The 19,265-nt window shown below is 42.6% G+C and overlaps 1 long non-coding RNA gene across 1 annotated transcript in view; it reads right to left on the reverse strand.

Annotated features, from left to right (window-relative positions):
• The window catches only part of LOC309362166, a 390,859-nt gene that overhangs the window by 134,122 nt on the left and 237,472 nt on the right, over positions 1–19,265 (reverse strand). The window lies entirely within an intron of this gene.

The following is a 19,265-nucleotide window of genomic DNA, read 5'->3' on the forward strand; positions in this document are numbered from 1 at the left end:
GAAGGTGTCAAAAGCCATTTTTTCTTAATTATTTTTGATGTTTTCCTTCTCCCAAGAAAGATTCCCTGAGGTTCTCCCCTCCCCAAGAATAGAAATAATTAACTGGCTTCCTTTTGAACAGATGTAAACTTTGAAAAGATGACTCTTCTTTAATTGTACCTGTCACCCAAGGAGAAGGTGCCTTGCCTGAAATGTCAGGAATCATTAATAGAAACAGTTTATGTATACACAGCCCCCCGCCTTTGAAAGAAATGTATCTTTCACAAATAACTCCTAGCCTGATATTGGATGAGTATTCCATAGTGTTTCTTGTGCCAAAAATGAACATTTGGTTTCTGTGGGTACTGAGTGAAGCAAAGCAGGTTCCCCATTGAGACAGGAGAGGAAAGCAAACGTCTTAAAAATGGCTGAGTTTCGTCTTATATCGACTTTTGTATCATAGTACCAGCTGGAAAATTGGATACAGCTATTCATGCAGAATGAAAAGAAATAAAGTGGGATTGTATTGGGCTGGAGATGGAAGCTGGCAATGTCAAAGGGCCATCACTTTCTTACAGTGAGAACAGATGTCTTCTTAGAGTCTTTTCTCTTCTATGTAACATCAATAATGATGATGATGGTAAAACAACAACAACAATATTGATGGTCTCCAAACTATCCAAATGACAGTATTTCCCACATTCCATTCCTTTGTTAGTCCATGGTTTGTTATTTTGTTACAGATAGGTAGCCGTGTTGGTCTGCCATAGTCAAAACAAAAAAATTCCTTCCAGTAGCACCTTAAAGACCAACTAAGTTAGTTCTTGGTATGAACTTTCGTGTGCATGCACACTTCTTCAGATACCTGAAGAAGTGTCTGAAGAAGTGTGCATGCACACGAAAGCTCATACCAAGAACTAACTTAGTTGGTCTTTAAGGTGCTACTGGAAGGAATTTTTTTTTTGTTATTTGTTTTACCCTGAATTCCATTCCTCCTGAATTCCAGTTTAACCAAGATGATCATAAATTCCATGAGCCTTCCTGGACCTCAGCAGATAAATTCATCAACATTGCTGAGATCCTTCTAATTGGAGACATCCATGATTTGAACCTGCATCTTTCTACTTGCAAAACAGGTTCAGGGGCCTCTCTGTCTGGCCCTCAGGACTCTCCACAGCCTCTGCCCAACCACATCCCTCTGCAGACCTACTTCATACCCTCCTTGGGTATTGTAGCCTGGTTGGGATGGATCCTTGAAATACTATACTATATTTACTATACCATACAAAGTGCTCATTGACTCTGATCCTGCCCACCACTGATAAGTGGCTCCAAAAAGCTTGTACAGAAGGGAGTGTGGCCCTCAGTCAGAAAAATATTACCAACTGTGAATATAGGACCTTCACTCTTCTCCTTTCACAATCCTCAGGTGTCCATTGTTGCCTGCTCCCTCAAAATAACTCTCATTTTTCTCTTCCTGCCCTTTACACACAGCAGTACCTCAAACTATGAACATTCCAATACATTTTGCTGCCTGAGGTAGAGAACAAGATGACAGCTCCTTCCCATTCAATGTGCAAAAGCTGTTTGGACAGCAACCTAGTTTGGGGAATGCAGGGCAGGTTCTGTAGCATATTCTCCTAGAGGGCGGAATGGGGGGCAGCGACTTAAAGGATGCAGGCAGGAACAGTAGCATTTGGTTTATGCAGACAAATGGGGCAGTGCTCCACCAATATCAACCAGCAATCACTCACCCAACTGTTATTTACATCCTATCATCTTCCTCCTCGTCACTGTTGCCAGTAGAGAATTCAGTAGGGAGGAGGATGGAGACAAAACTAAAATGAATTGGCTCTGTCTGTTATATGCTCTGGCTCCACCTACTGTTGGTCCCTCTGCCCTTACCAGTCCCACTGGGCACCAACCACCACTCATCAGGTTGACACCATTGCCCTGGTCCCCAGCACCTGCCACCTGAGGTAGTAATCTCACCTTTTCTAATAGCAGGGCCAGCCCTGCCTTCAAGAGCACATTTCTGATTGGTCCAAGCTATTCTTTCCAACTTTGTACATTTTAACCCTTGGGACTCTACTGCAATTAAGTGTAAGACCCTAAAATTGTAATATATTAGGCCAACAGCCACAACAGTGAGTTACTTGAGCCTCTTACATGCCCCTCCCAATCCAAGGCCATTAGGGAAAAAAAGGTTAGTGTATTTTTTAAAGCATTACAGCTAGGTGGTGGACCCAATGACTGTAAAGTTTCAGCTACAACTATTCTCAATGCTGAATTCTGGTCTTGATTGACATTTATGAAAACCACTTCATTAAAACAACAGAGTTATAGATCTCTTCTTCCTGCTTGTAGTCACTAACTGCAGATTTGGCTGCACAAAGCTTCTGGAGTTACTTCGAGACTCAAAATTCAGATCCAGCATTTATCTTCAACAGTTATTCTCCCTGTGACATTTGGGATAATAAAGTTTTTAGCCTGCTTTTCCACACTGATGTTAACCAAAGAGCTGCAGAGGTTAGAGCAGCAGTAGTGTTAGAACTGACCAGCCTTTTACCTAATCTGCTGGACCAAGTGGATCAGTGGGGAATGGTGGGGAAAGGCAGTTCACTGGTAGAGCATCTGCTGTGTGTGCAGAAGGTCCCAGGCTCAATCTTCAGCATCTTCAGGTAGGGCTGGGAAAGAGCGAAATCCTGGAAAACCTCCTCCAGTCAGGATAGACAATACTGAGCAAGATAGACCAATGATCTGACTCAGTATAAGACAGTTTCTTATATTCCTATGGTATATAGTGAAGCAATCACTACAATTATACATTCAGTTCCAGGTACTGAGTGTGAGAGTACCTCAATTGCACTCTTGGTTCTGTGCCAGATGAGGAAGAGAGTTTCTGGCTAAGGCAGAGCACATCCCTCTGAAATTTCCAGATCTGCCCATCCTTCCTGAACCTGAGAGAATTGTCTCACTCGGCTTCATTACTGGGTCATTCATGCAACAGGGTGATCAAACTGTGATGCTGTGCTTCCAAGTTATTCCTCTGGTCTCCCCAGGGGCAGCCATCCCATTTTGCCATCTGAGGTGAAACAGCAAGGTGCTGCCTTGCATGTGTGCTGCCTGCACCCCCTTGCCACCCCTGCTGAAGCCTCACTTTTCAGGGTTGCACAGCTTCAGCTTTAGGTGAAATAATGTGGATATCAGACACAATTTCATGGGGCTCTGGTGAGATCTTGCTGGAACCTGGAAGCTACTACAACCACTTCTCTGGCAGTTGGAAGGCAAAGATGCCCCTTGTTTTCCACCACCTGAGCCTGCCAGTCCTGCTTCTCCCCCAACCCACCCCTCAATTATCTTGACAATGGGTTGGCGGTGGTATTTATTTTAACAAGACATATTTGATAAGTTGTTTCCCTGAGATGTATAATTATGTCGTACATTCACCTGTGGATTTGTCAAAGAAGGTGCGAATCACACCAGAAAAAGCTCCCCTTTGCAGCATAATACCAGCACGTGCAGAAAATTTACATGTATCTGCTATGGCTTTGGAACTGTTTGATGTGAGAGTGTGGGGGAGATTGGAAAGAGATTGTTCGAAGAATTACTCTTGTGAGACTGATTTACTTAGATGCCGAGAAGCCTGTTCATCCACTCCATTTTATTATAGAGGCTGGTGGCAGTGGCAGTGGAAGGAGGGGTCCCTAATGCTTCAGTGCTACTTGCTAGTTATTATTCTCTTACATTTAAAACAGGGAAATGTAGGAAATTTTGTCTCACAAGGTTTTCAGATGTTAATAACCTGTATCTGTTTCAGAACCTGTGACAGGCAAAGATTTCCTTGAGGGACTTTCAGATAGATTTTTTATTTTATTTTTAAGATCACTGTATACTGAATAATATTATTTTCCAAAGCAAGCAGTGTTCGAGGGGTGGGGAGAGGGGGGGAGTTGGAAAGAAAGGGAAATGAAATTGCTTCCAACACTTGGGTTCATAATTTCCCTGTCATCTTATTTCAGGAAAAACAATTGAAATTACTGAGTGTAGCATGTATTGATTGTCTGCAATAACAAATGTGATTTAGCAGACATTGGTGTCTATTGGGGAAGCCTAAGCTTCAGAACTATGGAATTAAAAACAGGTTAGGGTTTAGGAAAAGTGAATAAATAAGAGATCACATAAGCCGAAAGCAGAGTCTAGCAACTTATACAAGTCTGAGATAACCGTAGCATTGGAAAAGGTTGGTATGATGCCACTAACACTTATTGAATTGATTGCATTCTTTATTCACTCACTATATTTCTATTGGACTATTCCTCCAAGGAGATCAAGGTGTTATTCATGGCCCCTGCTTTTATTCTGGTCCAAAGTCATGGCTGTCCCAAGGTCATTCTGTGAGCTTTGTGACTGAGTGGTGACTTGAACATGAGTCTCTTCAATCCTCCTTTAAACTCTACATCTCAGATACTGATTTGGTCAATAGATTTTGGATTGGTTCAGACCTGTTCCTACTACTAGGTGTACACTTCTGGGGAGCATGGGTCTGCTGGACTAGGTTTATGTAGCAGTACTGTTGCCATGCAACACATAAACTTTCTCCTAAGTCAGACCAGTAGTTCACCTAGCTTAGCAAACATTTTGGCTAGCACTTGCTCCAGAAGGACCCTGGAAAAAGTCTTGTTCCTGAGACTGTTCTGGCTGAAGATGCTGGATGGTTGAACATGGAACATGCTCATGTGGATAATCTATTCACAAATGCTCTACAGTCAGGTCTAAAGAGGAAGTGCACATATGCAGGGTAAACAAAGGGCCACAGCAGCAGCATTCAAAATTTGCAGAAATCAACCTAAGGTCAGAGCCATAGCATATACTTAAAGCACAACCAATTCACATTTACAGCACATGACTACCTCCAAAGAATCCTGGGAATGCCTCACAGAGCCTCACAGTTTTAAGTATCCTTAACAAACTACAGTTCCCAGAATGCATATGTGCAAGTTGTGTATTTTAAATGTGCACTGGATGTGCTTTCAGTGTATGGTGTGGATCTACCCTACAGTAAGAAGCCTAGAAAATAGGAGAGCTTAGGATGAGGGAAGGGTGACATCGTCACCTCATCCTAACTTATTTTGTTGGCAAATCAAGCCTGCCACAAGTGCAAGTAGCAGATGGCTCCATTTGTATTTGGCTGGCCAGCACTTGGATGGCGCCTCCAAAACTTAAAGTCCCAAGACTATGAATATGAGGACCAGACTGATATCCTTTCCACATTCCAGTCTTGGGGATCTATAATGATCCACCTGTCATCATAAATTTATATCAGGGCATTCATTAGTGGTTCAAATTCTTCTTTTATTCCTGCACAGTCCTGCAGGCATAGCCAACCTATTGAAATGTGCTCACCATTAAGAATGCAAGAAGGCATTGATTTCTGTCCTGCTATGTATTTGTTGCATGCAGCAGTTACTGTTCCACTGCAGTTCAACTTCTAACAAAAGCCATGTTATTTGTCTTGCTTCCTGCTATGGTGAAACTTTGCCTAATTCATTATTCAATTAATTATATTACCCCACACCATTCATTCCAGAGCAAACAAAAAACATATCAGGATGAGGGGGGAGTCACCAGTTGCATGCTGTTATGTATCATTTGCAGACTGAAAACAACAACTGTGAATACTCATCGTATTCACTCATCACATTCGCTGGGTTGATTTCCATTCAAGAAGACATGGCATGAATAAACAAACACTAGCAATTTCCATTCCTATCTCTGTGAGCAGGGTAGAGTAGATGAAAAACCTCATGAACCATGGCTAATCAGAGCAGGGTGAGGAATTCTGTCTGCTCCCCAAAGGCAAGTAAACCTATGCTATGCCTAAGAGTTGGGCAGGTAGAGATGCAAAACTGATAAAGCAGGCTAATTGGTGGTGGCAAAAGGGGCATATCTTTTATAGCCCATCCACTCCCTATATGGTTTGTCCTGTAGGTTGTATTCTCCATTGTGATTTCCTGTATTATAGATATTGGGGATTATGGGAGAGACACAGTAGTGCTGTATGCTCCCAAGGTTTATATTAGGTCCACTGAGTCTAGAGTCTTTAGTGTGGTGGCATCTTCACTTCCAGTAAACAACAGGCAGGTATTAGCATCCAGTTTCAAGCTCACCTTTTCACCCAGGATTTCCCTGAGGGGTTATCTGGATATGTTTGATCTACTGATTTGTGGCATATTTGGTGTTTGCTTTATGGATGTAATTTTATTGCTGTTCAGCCACCAGAAACTTTAGGAAGCTCTTCACTACAATGATATTCTTCTTAATCCTGGCAGTATAGAAATTTTGCAAGTAAAACAAATAAACATACGTTTCCCTCAGCCCCAGCCAGCATAACCAGTGTTGAAGGATGCTGACAGATGTAGTCTACAACATCTGGAGGACATAATGTTGGCTGTATATAAATCATCATCATCATTATCTAATCTTACTGAAACTCATTCAGATTTTCTGCAGATACCCACCCTATCCCCCAATAAAATTCATTTCTGATGAAATGCCACATTTTTCATTTAGGTACAAATCAATAGCTATTTTAATGTCACACAACTAAATCTGTTAGTATTTGTCAAGTTTACCTGCATGCCTCAAAGAAAATTCATTGTGCACACCATAAGATGGCAATATTTCTCTTTGAGAAACAGTAGGGGGAGAGAATCACTGGAAAAGGAAACAAAATGTGTGTGTGATGGTGCTAGTATGCACCATACCGTCAAAAGCTACAGAGACTTTCACAAACTGCAATAGTTCTAAATTCTTCTTTTTTCATATTGGAAAATAAAATTAGAAATGATTCACTTAATCCCCCCCCCCCCCATTTTTGATAGCTGATATCATGCATATCTAGTTTTGGACAGGTTTCCCCTTTCCTTATGGTATATTTATTGAACCATGTTTGTATTCTGAATGATGCATTCATTTAAATGTCTATGCATCTCAGGGGAAATTTAGGTCATAGCTCAGTGGCAGGGCATTTATTTTGCATGCTAAATGTCCAATGTTCAATCCTCTAGAAAGAACTGGGAAACCCTAGAGAGCCACTGCCAGCCAGTGTAGACCATGAGAGGGTAACTAGCCCACAGGCCAAATTTAGCTCATCAAATCTCCCCAATTGCCCTACAAGGCCATTTCACCCAAGCTAAACACACCTACGCTAGACCTGTCAAATATGATGCCAGATGCAGGGCAGATAGAGGTAGAGCTTGTCTGAAAGAGGATATACAGGCACACTGATTCAAAGCATAAAGTAAAGGTAAAGGGACCCCTGACCAATAGGTCCAGTCATTGGGGTTGCGGCACTCATCTCGCTTTACTGGCTGAAGGAGCCGGCGTACAGCTTCCGGGTCATGCGGCCAGCATGACTAAGCCGCTTCTGGCGAACCAGAGCAGCGCATGGAAATGCTGTTTACCTTCCCACTGGAGCGGTACATATTTATCTACTTGCACTTTGACGTGCTTTAAAACTGCTAGGTTGGCAGGAGCTGGGACCGAGCAACAGGAGCTCACCCTATTGTGGGGATTCAAACCACCGATCTTCTGATCGGCAAGTCCTAGGGTCTGTGGTTTAACCCACAGTGCCACCCGATTCAAAGCATAGTGCTTCCCAACTGCCTGCCTACCAGCTAATTGTTCAACACTTGGAAACCAGTGTACAAAGCACTTTGTAAGTTGTGTGACTGCAGCTTTACCCAAGCATCAAGCATTTGGGTTGCAAAGCCCTTTGCACATTGCTATTGTAGCATTCATCAACCAATTGATTGTCAAGTGTTTGAGGTGTATTGACACAACACTGCACTTGGACAGGTGTCAGTCACCTGATGTCATTATGTCATCCGATTGACTCACCGATGGTGACATACCCATGGTGGTGGGGGGTGGAGAGATCTGGCTCATTTGTTCTCCCACCTTTTGGTTCCCCTACCTCTGGTGTAACCAATGCTGAGCTAGATGGACCAATGGTCTGACAGGACAGCTTACTATATTACTTTCACATTGGGTAGGGCTGTGGATCAGTGTTAGAGCATTTACTTTGTATACAGAAGGTCTCAAGTTAAACCTCTGGCATCTTGAGTTAGGGTTAGGAGAATCTGATATTCTGGAGAAAATCGTCAGTCCTTTCAAACAATACTGAGATAGATACATGCAAAGGACAATTATGGTCTTGCCACACCCTGGATTTCTTGCCTACCTGGATTCAGAAGTGAGGGATCACAGGGTTGCTGGGACTCTGATAGAAAACAGCTGGGGTTAGATGGGCTGTTTGAAACAGGATGCTGGGCTACATGGAGCACTGGCCTGATCCAGCAGGACTGTATGTATGTCCTTTGCCAAGACCAAGAGATGAATCCAGTACAGTGACAAAGATAATATGACATGAATGCAATGTGGTTATCTTCCTGATATAACTAACCTTCAGCTGGCTCTCCTACTTTCCATCCAGCTATTGACATTGGACACTTGCTTGCTCTTGGATCTTGCTTGACTTCTGTAAAATGGGTGTAGGACTCCTCTAGAGATATCACCCTTTCTTGTGGACTCTCCACAGTGAAAACATCCAGCTGGTTCACCTAATTTTATGAGGGTAATGGGAATGGACACTAGGGGCGATGGAAGCCACAGAGCTCACAATTATCCCTGAAGGAGAAGGTCACTCTATAACCAATACTCATGAATTTAATACACAATATGGTGTCACCCATATTTGGGAGCAACCATTTGTTTACTTTGCAAGTTTCCCTACTGTAGCTTTGTTGGTCCAATTGCCACTGTGCATTGTTAACAGCTTACAATTATCCCTGTGATCTGGGTGTTGGTAGGCGAACACCTAATGAAGCTGTAATTTGGCATCAAAGTTTCCATTGTGAAGTTGTTGTTAATTAACAAGTCATCCCTGGAATAATGCAGCGTGAGAGATTTGGGGTTCTTATTTTGACAGCTTTCATTTCCAAAAGGCTAATTAAAATAGTTTTGCTGACATGATGGGCATGCATCTGGCAACTCAATTATCCTGTTTTTTTGTTTGTTTGGTTTTGTTTCTATTCCAGTGAAGGTATCTTGTGATCGTAAATTAGGAAACAGCTAATTCTAGGTGGTTGCATTTTTACAGCTTAAAACTCTGAATGAGAGCAGAATTTGATTTGCAAGCCTTGTCCTGGGTGCACTCCACGTTAGGTGGCCTTGTAGATTCAATCTTGGGAGCTGCCCATCAGTAGCCAGCTAGTCAAAAAATTCTACTTGGTCCAAAAGGCAACCATCATAGCCACACTATGAAAGAGGCAGAGGTGGGCTGGAAAAAGCAGAAGCAGCTCCTCATGCTTATATGCACTCAGTTGCCCTGCCCCCCAGCTGCCGTGTACCACATCTGCATGTGAGGGCACTCACTTGCCCTTAATCAAGATGGCAGCTGGGGTTTCACCTGCTGCCAGATACCAGATCAGAAGTGAAGCAGGGAACAGAGGAAACTTTTTTTAACTGAAGATCCATGTTGATGGGTGTGAGTGTGGATGTGCATATGTATGTAAAGGTAAAGGTCCCCTGACAGTTAAGTCCAGTCATAGATGACTCTGGGCTTACAGCGCTCATGTCGCTATATTGGCCGAGGGAGCCAATGTTTGTCCGCAGACAGTTTTTCCGGGTCATGTGGCCAGCATGACTAAGCTGCTTCTGGCAAAACCAGAGCAGCGCAAGGAAATGCCATTTACCTTCCTGCCGGAGCGGTACCTATTCATCTACTTTCACTTTGACATGCTTTTGAACTGCTAGGTTGGCAGGAGCAGGGACAGATCAATGGGAGCTCACCCTGCGCGAGGATTCAAACCGCCAACCTTTCAATCAGCAAGCCCAAGGCTTAGTGGTTTACACCACAGCGCCACCCATGTCCCATATGTATGTACACTTATTTAAATATTGATATAGGCATAAATTCACCATATATTTGATATTATGAATGATTACTGCATTGTAACTGTATTTTAAAGTTCTGTACTTAAGTGTCTAATAAACACATTTGCAAACGCAATAAAACCCACATAAGATCCATGTGATCACATGCAAGATGTGAATTGTGTTGGTGATCTTGTGGGTTTTTTAGCTGGTTGGCATTAAAGGACCATGGTCTACAGCAGAGATATCCTGAGATCCTGGATGCTCTGAATGAGCTCATCAGTAAACTCCTTTAAATGTCAATTCATAGTCAAGTGCATCTGTTAATGAATTAGTTGTCAATTTCCTGCTGCCAGGCTCCAATATCTAGAGGTGTCGTTTCACGTCTTTGCTTTTCAGTGTTTGACATCTGGTGTTTGTGAGAAACAGTCCAAGTGGTAAAGTATATATCTTTAACACGTTATTTAAAAGTGTTCAGTTAAATGTTAAAAGGAAAGGGAGAGGGCCATATGCTTGGTTGCAATTTCATGTTTACTAGTAAAAGACTTCAAAAGACCCACGAATATATTTTAGAAATATTCTCAGGTAGTTGGTTTGGCCTAGGCAAGATACATTTGACTACTTTATAGGGAAGCTTTTTAACGTGCAATGTTTTATATATGCTGGAAGCTGGCCAGGGTGCCTGGGAAATCCAGTAAGATGGGTGGGGTAAAACAAACAAACAAACAAACAAACAAATAAATAAATAAGAAAGAGTTGGAGGAAGAGGAGGCTTGATGGAGCTGGCCTACCACAGCAGAGCTGATGGACAGATCCCTGGCTTGATCAAATAGGGATAGCATGATTAAGAACAACTGCTACCTCCTTACTTCTCCCCACAAAATCCCATTCACTAAAGTGATCAATTTTGGTGATACTTGAAACATTCCTTTCTCATGTGTAAATAATGTTATTTTAAAAATAAATTCAAGGAATGGTACTAAAGTCCATTGGCTGTATCTCCTTAAGCTTGCAGACTTGCCACAAAAGCTCTGTTGGATCAGACCAAGTTCCAACCCATATAGCATCCTTGCTATAACAGTAGCCAGCTTGATGATCCTGAGAAACTTAGAAGCAGACAGAAGGCAGTAGACTTCACCTGACTGTTCCCAGCATCTGATATTGAGAGGTTCACTGCACATAAAAAAATAAGATTCCTGCTGGGAGAGACTTAAAGACCTATCTACTCCAGCACCCTGTTTTTCCACAGCCTTGGGAATAGCAATAGCACTCTCCAGCATTCAACATTCTTCAGATGAAAATAAGGACCCCCCCCTTGACACTCCAAACCCGCCCCCCCGCTCTGCGGAGCACTTCCTATCAGAAGAAGGATAAGTGCCACTAACACTATACCAATGGGACACAGCACACACAACCTCCATCGTCCTGAGAAAACTGATTCCTATTTTATTTTATTCTTTGGTATATTTACAAAAATAAAAGCACACACCAATAAGATTAGATGTGGATGCACACACACACACACACGCGCGCGCGCACACACACACAGCAAGACTCCTGGAGCTCTGCTTCACTCCCCCTTTCTTCTCGCCCAGGGTGGCCATGCCTGCCCCTCAGAGCCGGCGCGTCACACGTGGCCGGGTCTTGGTGGTGGCAGTTTCTCCTCCTCCTTGTCTACTCTCCAACAGCCACTACAAGCTGCCCAAGTTAGGAGGCTTGCAGCAGCAGCTGTGGAGAGGCAAAGGGGTGCTCCCTCACCACTGCTGCCACTGGTGCTGCCACTTCCCCTCAGGACAAGTGGTGGCTCATCCCCCTTCCTAAGCTCAGTGGCGGCAGCACTGGCAGGGGAAATAGGGACATTCTGGGATCAAATCAGAAGCCAGGATGGCTTCCGTAATTCCAGGACTGTCTCTGGAAAATTGGGTATGTAGAATAAAATGTTTAGAATAAAATAAAATAAAATATTTTAGGATAAAGAAAGCATTTAGAAATGTGTACATGTGCACTTTAGGTACAAAGTTTGTAATAAGGTTCATATGTAGATTTGAATTTTTATGTGGGCTTTTCTAATCAAAATCAAATCTGGGTAACATAGAAATGGGATAGAACAGGGTTTTGAATTAACATGTACAAAAAATGACATTGGCCATAAATATACTGCTGACCATATATTCCTTCTTGATTGATTCCACTTCAGAAACATAATTTATTTCAAAGTCTTAAATCCAAGGAGAAATTATAATATAGATAATTTATCTAGCATATCTGGTACAAACCAACCCTGTGTGCACAATCATCAAGTAGTTGTGTCTCTTCTTAAGTCAGGTTCAAGTTTGAACAACAGTTAATGGTCATGAGCGACACAGAGCTTTGACCCTGAGACTTACAAATTCACTTTGCAGTTTAATTAAGCCCTTTTTGGGTTGCATTTTATTACATGATTAATGCTGATGTCATTGATGGATGTGAAGATTATTATTTGCCTTTTATCACTTAGTAATTGAGTTCTCTGTGTAATTTACTGCTCTGTCTTTTATTGTAAAATAGATCAAGAAAAGTTTCCATTAATCTTGCTCTTTTGGCAACCGTCTACATTTAACATTGTGAACAGCCATCAATAGGAGCAGTGTATTAAGCAGAACAATGACAAAGAAAGAATTTAATTTGGTCGTTAGCCTGGTTTCAAAAATGTGTTTGGAGTGGTGAAGAGGGCTGCTTCCCCATTATAGCCTTAAGTAACACTTTAAAATGTCGTTTAATTTGTCAAAGGTCTAATTACAATGTTACTTGCAGGACAATATACTGTTTTGACCCTAATACTGTCATTCAGTGCTCCTTTATTTCTCTTTGCTGTCACAGCATACTGAATAAAAAGGTACCAAATCTTATTTCCAAATAAGTAAACTTCTAAGTGGCTCACATTTTATGGCCATGGGCCAGGAGTAATCAACTGGCTTCTTTTGGGCACAACATATTGCTCGGGCTCTGCTGAGGAGAGAGGGATCCGGCAATTTCTGTCAATTTCACACGGGTTCAATCATGGTTTTTTTTCTGTCTTGTTGTCGCATTAAGCTATGATTTAATGACACCTTTTAGCTATGTGGTTAAATCTGTAGTTATCCTATTTCTTTTTCATTCTAAGCTACCCATTTTAAATTGAATTTTGGTACTTTTTAAAATACTGGTATTTTGTGGCATCACAAAATCTGATGAAGTGTAAAATGGTAAGGATGGTTACATTATAATCTACATATCTAGGACTTGCAAATTACATTGTAATTCTCAGAAATCTAATCTCTCAAGCTTCCCTAGCTTCTGCAACCCACTGCCAATAACCCTTCTGCCAGAGGCATAGCTTGTGGGGGGGGGCACTGGGCACCACACCACAGGGGGTGGCACTAACCGTGGAGCCTGAAGCGTGCCTGAGACATGTATCTCTCCCATAGCTGTCAACTTTCAGATTTGAAAATAAGGGATCAGCAGCCACACCTGTCTCGGAGACAGTCTATGGGATATCTAACAATCCAGGATAGCAGCAGGAAACAGCTGAAATAACAGAATTTCCCGCAAAAAAAGGGAAGGTTGACAGCTATGATTCTCTCCTGGGAGTGATATGGTGGCTCAGGCGCCTGCATGCTCCTCGCTGGCCAATATGGCAGTGCCACCCCCTCAGCCACCCTACAGCTGAGGGGGAGGCAGTGGTGAGGCTCCCGCAGGGCACCCATCCCAGGTGCCTAAAGCTACGCCGCTGCTTTCAGTCTTGAAGTACATGGAGAGACAAGTTTAAGATGGCTTCATCTTGTACTTTTCTGTTCTACTCCAAGCATGCAAGTAGGGGCCACCAGGGTTGAAGTAGATGGGATGGTGACCAGGATACACCTTCTTTAATCTGGTAATAAGGTGGTAATTTCACATCAACCTGGCAGCGACTTTACATCTGGTGGTTGTTTGCTCGTCAATATGTTTGTCTGCCAAGATCAGACCACCCTCCTCCCTAGGTTTCAGAAGCCAGAGGGTAAACTCCATATTTGGTTAAGTTTTTCTTTTAGTTTTCCTAGCCAGAAAGGATGAAAAGGAGATCTGACTTATGATATCTAAGCTAGAGGTGACTGATTCAGTTGGGTAACTCACCTGATCTATGCACAATGAGTGTTTCTGGCTATTAGTTTAGTGGGGAACAGAAGGGTCTTAATGAGTCCTGCTATTTAAAACTGAGGATTGCAAAAGAATTTAAATCTTCTGCTTGGGACTAGCTCACCCATGACGCAAGGTGAGGTGATAGACTTGGGCAGCAGGATCCACAAGAACAGAAGTTCCAGTCTCAAAGAAGTGCATTGCTGCTGCTGCTGTTGCTGCTGCTGCTGTTGCCACAGTGGCAGTGACATCTGTGGTGCATTCCTTAGAGGCTGGATCTGCAACCTCCTCAGCAATCCTCTCCCATGCTGCCTCTTCCTCACACCGTTGTTCCCAATGTAGATCGTTATACCTCACTTGTTTCTGATGTACATATTCACTTACCCCTTCTTCTCTGGCAGGAGCAGGGGACGTTTTATGGTTCACCTCAGGTGCCAAAATGTCTTGGGTTCGCTTTGCTTTTTGGAGACTTATCTAGTTCGTTATTTTATTTCCATATTCTTATGCAAAGCAGGATGTAAATTTTACAGCCCTCTCCTGTGCCCAGTGGCTGATATTCTGTGGCATTGTGCCTCTGGTCTTGAAGGTAGCATAGAACCATCATCACTAGTATATTTTAACTTCCATTAATATGTCTGAATACCTTTTGTGGCCATCACCTTACTCTGACAAAGCAAATTTCTTAAATGATGTGTTGTGTAAATAAGCACAGTGGTACCTCAGGTTAAGTACTTTATTCGTTTCGGAGGTCTGTTCTTAACCTGAAACTGTTCTTAACCTGAAGCACCACTTTAGCTAATGGGGCCTCCTGCTGCTGCCATGCCGCCGGAGCACGATTTCTGTTCTCATCCTGAAGCAAAGTTCTTAACCTGAAGCACTATTTCTGGGTTAGCGGAGTCTGTAACCTGAAGCATATGTAACCTGAAGCATATGTAACCCAAGGTACCACTGAACCTGTGTCCTGAATCACCCTCCATTCAGCTTCACTGAATCACCCCAGGATACTAATAATATAAAAGAGGGAGCAGAACTTTTTTGATTCTTTTTTTTAATATTAACATTCCCTGATCTAAGTACTATAAAGTGGCGTGAGAAATAGAGTGACTATGATACCCAACTTTCTCCTTTCTGAGGTCCAACTGGAATCACTTTTGCAAGTGCTTTGTCAGGCTGCAGATCCTGCCAAGGTTCATAACAACTGAACTGGTGAGTTAATGATCAAAGATAATTGAGATTAAAGGCAAAACTAGATAAGGCACTGGATATTTTGTTGCAGTTGTAAAAAGAAGCCATTGGTGGAAGGAAATTCTGATCAGGATTGCATTCTGGGGAAATGAGACTTTTATTTGCTTCCTTCTCTGTAACATGAAAACAAGCTACCCCAAAGTTGCTATTTGCCTCATTAAGGGCAACTTACATCTACACATTTTTTTTTTTAATCAGAGGCAGTAACAGTAACGGTAAGAGTGATTTCCATCAAGAAATAGCACAAAGAAAGCCACGGATGCCATACAGGAAGGGCAGTTGCTTAGCGGTAGAGAATCTGCCTTGTATGCAAAAGGTATCAAGTTCAGTCTTGGCATCTCCAAGTAGGGCTGGGTGAAACCCGTTTGAAACTCTGGACAAGCAGTGTAGCTAGACAGTGGTTCCCAGTCCCAACCTGTCCAATGGAATGCTGCTGTAGGCTCATTAATGCAAAACATGTAGAGCTCCATCATAGGAACATATGCATATGAGGGAATTAATGTAAAAGAGAGAACAAAACAATATTCATAATATGCTAACCTTTAGATGGAGCTGTTTCTCTTTGGATACTGTTCACATGTTGCTTTTTTTGTTTTAGTTATCAAGGCAAGTAAGATATGGAATTTTAGGATGAAACACATGCAACCAAAACAGGTTTTTACCCCCCACCAAACATGAAAATGCTTCCTGTTTCAGCATGCTGTTACACCTCTCAGCAAACCTAGAAATAAAACTCTGCGTGTAATTGCTATTCTTTGTTTAATTTTTAATCGTCAGATTGCTTTCTGGGATGACAAGCTGGAGGAGGGGGAATGAAGCTAGGGGAGATACATTGGTGTTCAAATGCCTTTTTGTTTGGAGATGAATGTTAGCAACTATAGCTACAAAGGCAGCCAAGGAAGACAGCTCCCCCCCCCCCAATGTGAAAGTTGACATGAATGGCTTGCAACAAAAGTCAAAGATACAAAGGCTGGCTGCAGGATGGAGGGGGCCTTCAGCAAAGTAGCTATTGGCAGATCATCTTGTTGTGCTTTCATGGTAGTGACAGCAATGGGGCGTAACAACATCATTCACATAAGTGCTAGGCAGCCCTCAGTGGGGCTAGGTGTTGCCATTTTAATTTCTTGCAATGCCCTTGAGAAATGCTACATTTTGAGATATTAAAATGGGTGGTGCCCAGATTTCCAACATGCCTTACCTGGGACTAACTGGGAGGTGAGACTAGACATTATCAATTAGTGCTGCTCAGGTTCTGAGGTCCTGGAAACTGCCCAATTGTTCCAGATTCTAACACCGGGCATGTTTGAGGAATGAGCATGATGCTCAGACAGTCTGACTTTCCCAAATCTAGATTTGGGATGAGCTACTTCCCAACCAGGTGTGCATTTTTCAGTGGTGAACTGTGGAGTCAGAATAGGTGTAAGATGTGGGCTGCATTCTGTACTGCTATCTGGCTCATAATGCTGAAAGAAGGAGAGTTTATGTTCAAGGCACCTATAGATGTCATGAGCATTAGGACTAGGGTTTTCAGCTGTTTTGGGAATGCAATTCCCATTATCCCTAGCTAGCAGGACCAGTAGTCAGGGATGATGGGAGCTGTAGTCCAAAACAACTGGATACGCAAGTTTAGGAAACCCTGGTCTTGGGGCACTAACTGTTGTAAGCAGTTAGCTGTAAATGCTTGGAAATGGATTTGGGGAGAACAAGACCTTGTAGAGGTCTGCCACCACCTCCAACTTTCCCTGTCCAATGATCCAGTTAAGGAGGGATAAAGAAATGAGCAGCGATCATTTTCCAGATGGCCTGGCAGAACATCATTCCCAGGCTCCACCTGGGAATTCCATTCCACACAGAAGATTTGACAGAAAATACTTTCCTGCTTGGGATGATGAGACTTCTAACCTTGGTCCTGTCTCATTATTGAAACATGAACTGAAAGAGATTTGGTTAGCCCCACAATAATCTCTGCTACTGTTCATGTAAATCATTCAAGTTAAGGTAGTGAAAGTGGGAGGTGGCAGTGGGCGTTTTGAACATACCTGAACCTTTTGTGAGGACTTGAACCAAGTGTTTGCAAAGACCCAAACATTCTGCAAAATGCTTAGATGATTGTGAAGTCACAGTCCTCCTTGGGTCAAACTTCAGGATGCTCTTGGATTCCTAAAGGCAACTCCATATTATCTTTCTGCAGGTCAGATTGTTCAGAGAGACCTGAATTGTGATTGCCAGCATAGCATGACGGTAATGGCCCTCCTTCATTGTCCTCTCCTGCCCATAAGTGACATTCTGAGACAGTCCAGAAGTTCTGTCAGCTAAAAGGTAAAGGGACCCCTGACCAATAGGTCCAGTTGTGGATGACTCTGGGGTTGTGGTGCTCATCTTGCTTTATTGGCCGAGGGAGCCGGCGTACAGCTTCCGGGTCAGCATGACTAAGCCACTTCTGGCGAACCAGAGCAGTGCATGGAAATACTGTTTACCTTCCTTCTGGTACCTATTTGCGTGTGTAGGTCCCCAGGCCACCCCTCAAATAACTTCACACATAACACGTAATTTTAGTTTTAGTTTTTGGGCACTATTTTGGCCACAACTTTATTAAAATACAAAAGCCAATCACCAAATGGCAAAATTCCTACTAGGTCCCTGCTACAAAGCAGATGACCCCATGACAGGCAAAGCAAGGTCAACCGGAAAAGAGGGCAGGCGGGCGGGTGATCCAATGCACTCTGCAAAGAGAAAGAGAAACCAGAGTGCACCAATATTTAAAAACTATGGCCTCACCCACCCAATTTGCAACATACAATTTGCCCCAGCAACCCGGTTACCCAATCATGATGCCAGGCAACAACTCTTAACCTGCCTGGCAACAAAAGCCTGGCCCGGTGGCCCACACTGCAACACGTGCTCTCATTTATTGGAGAACACGCTTTATCTACTTACACTTTGACGTGCTTTCGAACTGCTAGTTTGGCAGGATGATGTCAGCTAGGTAGTGCCTTAAAAGGTAAGCATCAGAAACTAAGACTGGATTTAGGAGAAACTTGGAAGGGCCATAAATCAGTGCTGTTTTATATTTAAGAAGTTCAATACCCAACATCTCCAGATTGAGAGATCCTTGACTGAAGCCCTGGAAAGCTGTTGCCAGTCAATAAAAGGGATCTTCCTATGCTCATTAACAGGAACCTGTGCTTTGATAGCAAAAACAGTCAAATATATTCTCACCTCACTACTTTTGAGCAGCAGAATGATGCATCAGTGATCATCTAGTTCTCTATTGTCAGCTCTGAATGGCAGTAGCACCCCATCACTGACAGGGTCTTTCCTATAACCTGCTATAGTATTCTTTTGATGACAAAGGACAAGGACTTGACACCTTGGTATGCAAAGCAAAAAGGAAAAATAGTACTAGTACTGATACTAGTACTAGCTCTAGCACTGATATCCAGTCCATCTGATTCATCTGTCACTGGAATTTGCCTAGGGCAGAATATTCATTTGACCCAATATCCACTTTCCCATTTGACCCAATATCCACTTTCTGCAACCAGAAAATCCTCATTCTACAATCTTGAAAATCTTTTAGAAATCTGCAAGGGTAATAATAATACAATAATCCAATCCAATGGACTTTTAGAGTTCCTCTTTAGGCAGGAAAATATATTGGGCTTTTAGTTTAGGGATATAGTATTTTGAGCTAAAGAAGGAGTTAGCAAGTGTGTCATGTTCCTGACTATTGCTGGCTCTGATCCTGTGCACATTTGGTTATGGCTTGGAACTTCCAGAGAAACCGTGACTGCTGGTGTTGATGAAGAAAAAAGCAGCAGGAGGAGGACTGATGGATTTTCAAATAAAATTTGCATTCATCCTCTCAGAGCAGGATGCAGATTTCTGGGCTACAAGCAGCCACTAGATAAACAAATAAAGTGGGAATATCATTGCTTTATCCACCATACAGTTTTGTAAGAAAGTGC

This window comes from Podarcis melisellensis (assembly GCF_964234715.1).
Source record: "Podarcis melisellensis genome assembly, chromosome: Z".
Classification (NCBI taxonomy): Eukaryota; Metazoa; Chordata; class Lepidosauria; order Squamata; family Lacertidae; genus Podarcis; species Podarcis melisellensis.